The sequence below is a fragment of the Arctopsyche grandis genome, chromosome 8, assembly GCF_051622035.1.
Source record: "Arctopsyche grandis isolate Sample6627 chromosome 8, ASM5162203v2, whole genome shotgun sequence".
NCBI lineage: Eukaryota > Metazoa > Arthropoda > Insecta > Trichoptera > Hydropsychidae > Arctopsyche > Arctopsyche grandis.
In genome coordinates this window covers 30906273-30913083 of record NC_135362.1, presented here as the reverse complement: position 1 = coordinate 30913083, position 6811 = coordinate 30906273, and positions in this window count along the sequence as shown.

Sequence of the window (6811 nt, the reverse complement as noted above, 5' to 3'; positions counted from 1 at the left end):
TATACGTATATTTTAGTAATACAATATGGAATTAAATATATAATGGTTTCACGTTTATTGAATTCAAAGCTATGTGGTTCGAGACCTTGCTATAATTTTATGAAAATAAATAAATTTTTTCTATATTTACTCACGATAACAACAAATGCATGGTGAAAATAAAATTAATTTACACATGATTTATTTTATTTATATAAGTTTTTTTTTAAATCTTAAATAGTAGAAAAATATAAGTTAAGTACATACACATAAATTATAGTTACAAATTACAGTTATGATTTTTTTATTTTTACATATACCAGAAAAGCCTAACAGGTAAACCCCAATGTGCTTTCCTAACTAATTACAAACATTGCAGCATTTTTTATTATATAAATCGATGAATTTTGAAATGCTGAAGAACACGAAATTAACAATTAATTAATTAATTAATAAATCCATAGAGACATCTATGTATTTAGACTTGCATATAAATTTTTACATATTGTACATAAATCAAATTCAGATATTTATGACAGTGGGTAGGATGATTTTTATTACCAATTTGATAGAGGAACCGTTTAAAAAATGAAAATCAGATAAATTGGTAAAGTCTGATAAGAAACGATTGACTTGGAGTCACAAATATCCAAGTCTGGCCAGCAGCATAAAATATTAGCATGGAATCGAACCCGGTAACCTCTCGGTGCTTAACATAAACGCAGCCACCGAGCCATACTACTGGCTTATACCCAAATTGTAAGAATTTCTGAGACATTAAGGGCGAAATCACACAGAAAGGAACGCGGCACATGCCTTTTTTTTAAATACCTCTTCTTATTTAGATACTTTTAATATGCGAAAAAAATGTGGCATGCCTTGCACATATTCATATATTGCATAGTTAGCAGTATGACTCGGTGGTTGCGTTTATGCTTAGCACCAAGAGATGACTGGGTTCGATCCCGTGCTAATATTTAATACTGTTGGTTAAACTTGGATATTTGTGACTCCAAGTCGATCGTTTCTTATCAGAGTTTGCCAATTTATCCGATTTTCATTGTTGAAACGGTTCCACAAATTGCCAAAGTCATCCTACCTGCCGTCACAAATATCTGAATTTGATTTATGTACAATATGTAAAAAATATGTACAAGTCTAAATCCATTTATGTCTCAATGGATTAATTAATTAATTAATTATTTGTTAATTTCGTGTTCTATTTCGTGATTTATGTAATAAAAATGCTGCGATGTTTGTAATTAATTATCTAGGAAGGCGCTTTGGGGTCTACCTGTCAGGCCTTCCTGGTATATACATATGTATCTAGTGAAAAACAAATATTCATGCCTCGCCCAGCATACACCGTCCCAAAATCACTCCCTGGAGTGATTTCAGTAAAAATTTTCCATGTATTTATCATTAACAGTGATCGATAACGGTGTATCCCATATTTGAAGAAATGTAGGAGAACCCCACAGCGGGGAGCCAAGCACACGATGTGCCGTTCTTCCCTGTGTGATTTCGCCCTAACTGTACAGACAGATACCTAAGATGATCATTCGAGACAAAAGCCTTTGTATTGTACATTCAGCCGGTTATACGGTAGAAGTGCGAACGAACCAGGATCTGTTTTTGTCCATCACATCGTCCAAACGACGAAATCCAATCAAAATTCCAATTTTCTCGAAGGCGCCTTCGAACAATTGCGTGACGCGTTTTCGGCGTCTTTACCATCTCCCGGTTCTGAACCCAAAGTATGTAGTACCTACTCATGGCCACCAGCAATGGGCATTGTTAAGACGAGACGGTTAGATTGCAGTTTTTCAAGGTTTTTCACTTTTTGGACTCGATCAATCGATTGATTACCCGTCAGGTTTTCGGTTCATTTGTCGTTGTTCGGCTGTGACAAACGAACACCTCTTCTCGGCCATTGAACCGGTACAATTGTGACTTGAGACGACTCTATTTGCTGGGAACAAATATACAAGCTTGTACGAACAAAGTCAGAACAAATTTCAAACACCCCATACAAATCTTTCAAGTTATAATTTTAATTAAAAACTTTACCCCTAACCGTCTAAGTCTGAACCCTACCTCACCGAAGTGGGGTATGCAAGTGCCCCAATTTTTACGTTTTGCATAATAACTATGTGGTATTCAAAGCTATAGACTCTATATTTATTGTATTTCTAGAATGAACTGCAAGAAATTTATTTTAATACATTTTGTATGATTTAGAAAAGGGGTACATCGTAAAAAAATACATTTCTACGTTCCAAAGTATGATTCAAAAGCGGTAGTGATATGTCGTGTTTTTGACTGTTCGCTTGCATATTCTTGTTGATCGATGAATCCATGCGAGAGAAAGAGACAGCTATATTTTCGTAAGCTATTGTTTCAATCATGCAGTCGCCTATGGGCCGGGCCGCACCGCTCAACTCGCGAACAACTTGGTTGAGGGCGACCAGACCAATGCATGTAGGTAGATGGGACATGCCGCACTCGTCAACTTGTTTGTCGCACACATTTCCATACATTTTTTCGTGTCGTGCAACAAGTGGGCCGACAAAGTTGCACGGTGCGGCCCGGCCCTATTTTATTTTATTTTATTTTATTTTATTAATTGAAAAATCAACAGATATGATGTACATAGATATGTATAAAAAAACAAATAGTAAATAAATAATATATGTAACATCCGAGTCCAATAATAGATTTTTACAAAAATGAAAAAGATAAATATAAGGAAAACAAATTAAAAAGTAAATAATAAAGGCATTACAAAATATGTAGAACATTGCATAATTAAACTATAGTATTAAAATATTTGGAAAAGGTTATAAAATAGAATATAAGAAGAAATTGAAATTTACAAATATAAAACAAATGAAAAAGGTAAATACAAAATAAACAAATGAAAAGGAAAAGAATGAAAGCTATAATATGATTAAATAGCACATTACATAACTAAACTAAAGTATAAAAATATTGGAAAAATAGAATAGGAGAAGAAATGAATCAATCGGTCAAGATTCTCTTGAGGCCTTACTTATGTGCGTTTGCGTGTTGATGGTTGCGTGTGACTCATTGCTATTGAGTCATGCAGTCGCCTGTAGGGCTTACCTATGTGCGTTTGAGTGTTGATGCTTGTCGTTATTTTTTAATACAAAAATAGTCAAAAACATGCTATAGGACTAAAACTTTTTTATGTTGATGTATAAAATGATTAATAAGATATATATTTACCCATTTGTATTGAGAAAAGCTGTATTTTGATTGAAACATACTGGGGGTCTTCCTCGACCCCGGTTCGGGACACTCGTTCGATCTCGACGCTCCGTCCTTCAAAGGTTAAGATATTTAAAACTCTTTTCCATCCTTCATTTGTTGCCGAGTCTTTTCCACTTCTCGATCTATGTACCTACCAGTTGAAAACCACCCTTGTCAAACGTTTATCTTCCTTACGCTCTAGATAAAAGCAATTTGCATTGATGGTCCCTATCTTGTCAAACTATCTTATATATGCCCTCTCCCTCTCCTTTGGGGTGCTCGTTGAAGATCGCCTTTATCTTTTGATCATTCTCCCTGAGGACTACGCACATACGTATATTATAGAATATGCTAATTGAACGTTTTTACTTTGCTCTATAAAAATCTACAATTTCATAGTATCGTTCGTACTTAAGTTTCTGCCCAGGGCAATTTTTTTCAATATGCCCACGACTTAAGCCGACCCTGAACCCACGTAACTCGGAAAAAATATTCACAAAACACGTGAAGCGTTTTGCTAAAACCAACATCTATGTATGTATGTATGTATCTGGGTACGATAACACGATGAAAAATTAAGTCTTCGCAAAACTTTATCCACTTCCATTTTAAAATAACAGACTTTTTATCGTGCCTAATTTATACGCGTTTAAAATATTACATCATGAGGTCGGTTTATTTTTTTTATCTCGGAGAATTCTAGAATGCAGTCCAAGTCTATCTGAGAATGAAAAAAATGTGTGAACGATGAATTTCAACCTACTATGTATGTATATAAGGCTGTAGGTACATTTTCTTATTTCTATTTTAATTTTGTTTTTCTTTAATGTGAGTTAGCGTGATTATATATTGATATTTTCATTATATATCTACTTCAATTGTTGAACTTTCATAATTATATCAATCAATTTGTTTTATTATGATACTAGTGCTGTGCCCGATGAAATATCATCGCATGGGTTATGGCATATTAAGTTATTAAATAAAAAAAATTAAAAGAAAGTGTCGGTGCTGTTTTCGTTCCGCACGCAGTCGTATTTTTTTCGAATACCTTTAAATATATTTAATTTAATATTTATATTTAATTGTTTAATATGATAAAAATGGCAAAAACTACATACTTACCTACATATAAACAAAATAAAACACCAATAGAAAAATTAATGAATTAATCAAATAATTTTTCAATATATGGCACTAAATGCTCAGAGATTTGCCTAGCGGAAACATTAGTAGCAAACAGTATATATACATATATAGAGGTTTTTCTTTTGTTATTATAATCGTATATTTTGTTGGCAGTGTTTTGGCTGTATTACGAATCGAAATCACTGTTTTAGTACGGGGAGTGTTATCTTACACAGACACATAGACACAGAATATCGATATTATATATGTATATATGACAAGCGTTATGCCCGTTGATTTCAACTGCTGGTTTCGGAAAGGAATTGATACACGAATTAAAATAAAGTTGTATATTGTATATAAATATAATATAAGATAATTTATAGGCTCGCGCGCACACGTTTTATTGATAGTAAAAAAGTTGAGTGCGTGCATTACACGCTCACCAATCCAACCCATTTGAAATGATGAATGCATGTGTGTGTCTTCGTGGATGTGTGTATATGTCACCCGTCGCTCGGCCTGTCGTCACATATGCCTGTCGTCACTCGGCCTGATGTCACATGACACTGAACACCCCCCCCCCCCACTTCTCTGCAACCACGCTTCCCCGCGTCTCCTCGACCACTCGACTCTGATTGGCTGTGTATCCACGGTCTGGCACATACACACATAACCAAATACCCACATCGCGTCCGCTTTTATATATATGTACATACATATATAATATTGAATTATTTATTTAAAGTTTAGACCATTGTAGCATTACAGGAATTCCTAAGCGCCACAATGGTAACAGGAAAGAAGAGAAACAAAATAATAACTAATGAAATTAGACATGACAAAAATAAAACATATATGTATATGTATATACACAAACAACACAATAATAATAATGATTAAACTATACTTCAGCACATGAACGACATTACATGGCCATCACAAAAATGCACACATATACGACTCCTAACACTCATTTAAATTATGTATTTTATTTCAAGGGTTCACTTATTATTGCTTCGAATCAAACTGTCATTGAAAACTATATTCATATGAGTTGTAAAAAAAAATTAATACAATGAATGGTATTCATTTTTTTTTGCAATTTGGAATTATCACCAATTGCTAGTGATATTTTGCATACAAGCAATATTTTGCATACATTACGGATCTAAACAATAGATGAATATAGGATATTTTGTATTTAGATTCATTTGTTATGCTTCCTTGTAGCATTTATTTTCATTCCAATTCTCACACAACTCTTTCAGGTCATTTTCATGGCTATTATGACCATTTGTCTAGAATCAACACTCGCCATTCGTATTTACATACAATGTTTACCAAAAAGCACAATTGCCAAATATGAAATTTGTGAAAAGGCACTCCCTTCCCATGATATATGATTGGATTACCCCACTGTGCTGACTATTGTGAAATAATACCAAATTTTCAGAATGGACCAAATATAATAGATACAATTATTCACATGTATGACGATGGTGCCTATTGTTCGTTTCTTTTCAATTTTAAATTCATTGGCAATTGTTTTTTTTTCCTTTTCCGCTGATGAATCGAATTTTTATTATTTCGACTGCCATACTTAATGCGTAATGTGTAAACATCAGAATTTTCGCACGCGACCAAATACATAATTGGTAAACCTTTGTAATTAGCCGCTGCGTAATGTATCATTGTTGTCGTTATTACGTAAAATTAAATATTAAAAATTACGAGTCGGAAAATGTTTTTAATTTGTCAGATGTCTTATGAGATGACAAGTGTGTGATAATAAATGAGTAACAACGAGTTTCTCAAACCAGTGATTCTGCTGATTGCTAACTAGACAAATTGTGCAAAAATAGATAGGTATTCGCACAAAAAACCACAGACACACCTCAAACGATTTTTTATTAGTATAAAGTACAAGTAGGACAGCCTCATATGTTATATCAAATCTTCCTTGTAATTTTGCAAATTTATCAATTGCAAATTTGATACAAACAAAGGCAGATTCGCAGACCTTACTACTAAAGTGATTTATGTATGTGTACTCTTACAAGTTTTGAAGCAACATATGTAGACCTATATTTATAGACAACTATAAACATTACTTTATCGTACTTGCATTCTTACCTGACATGTACCTTTTGATCAAGTAATCGGATATACTGCAATTAAGACTTATGTATGCACTATCCAGGCCCGGCCCGAGGATACATACAAATATGGCGCCCCTAGGCAGATTGGTTTTCAGCACCCCCCCCCCCTTTCCTGCCTCCATATTTTTTAAACAATAAATTTTATAAAATGTACAAATGATTGATTTAAAATATTAAATTTGCAAATTTTTATTCAATATACAATATTATATTTATAAAAATTAATAAAATAAAATTTGCAAAAGGAACATGTCATTGTGGAAAATATT